The sequence below is a fragment of the Dermacentor albipictus genome, chromosome 5 (genome assembly GCF_038994185.2).
Source record: "Dermacentor albipictus isolate Rhodes 1998 colony chromosome 5, USDA_Dalb.pri_finalv2, whole genome shotgun sequence".
NCBI classification, from domain to species: Eukaryota; Metazoa; Arthropoda; class Arachnida; order Ixodida; family Ixodidae; genus Dermacentor; species Dermacentor albipictus.
Window position 1 is genome coordinate 166,803,773 of NC_091825.1, and position 282 is coordinate 166,804,054.

Below are 282 nucleotides of genomic sequence, written 5' to 3' on the forward strand. Positions count from 1 at the left end.
ACCTGCGTATTTGACAGCTAAAGAGCCTGCGATGAGGTGAACAATATTTTGCAAATAAAAGATAAGGGCCTGTCAACCAAAGACGACGCGAAAGAGCGCGAGCTCCACGTATACTTGGTACGCGTACATATATATGTTAGGAAATTGGGGCAACAAAGATACTTCAATGTTGCATGATTGCTATATATTTTAGCATTATTTTGTTTCATTCCATTCTGATACTTTACCTTTATTCCGGACTGTTCGTTTTTTTTTTACTCATGTCTAGTGTTCCGACTCACC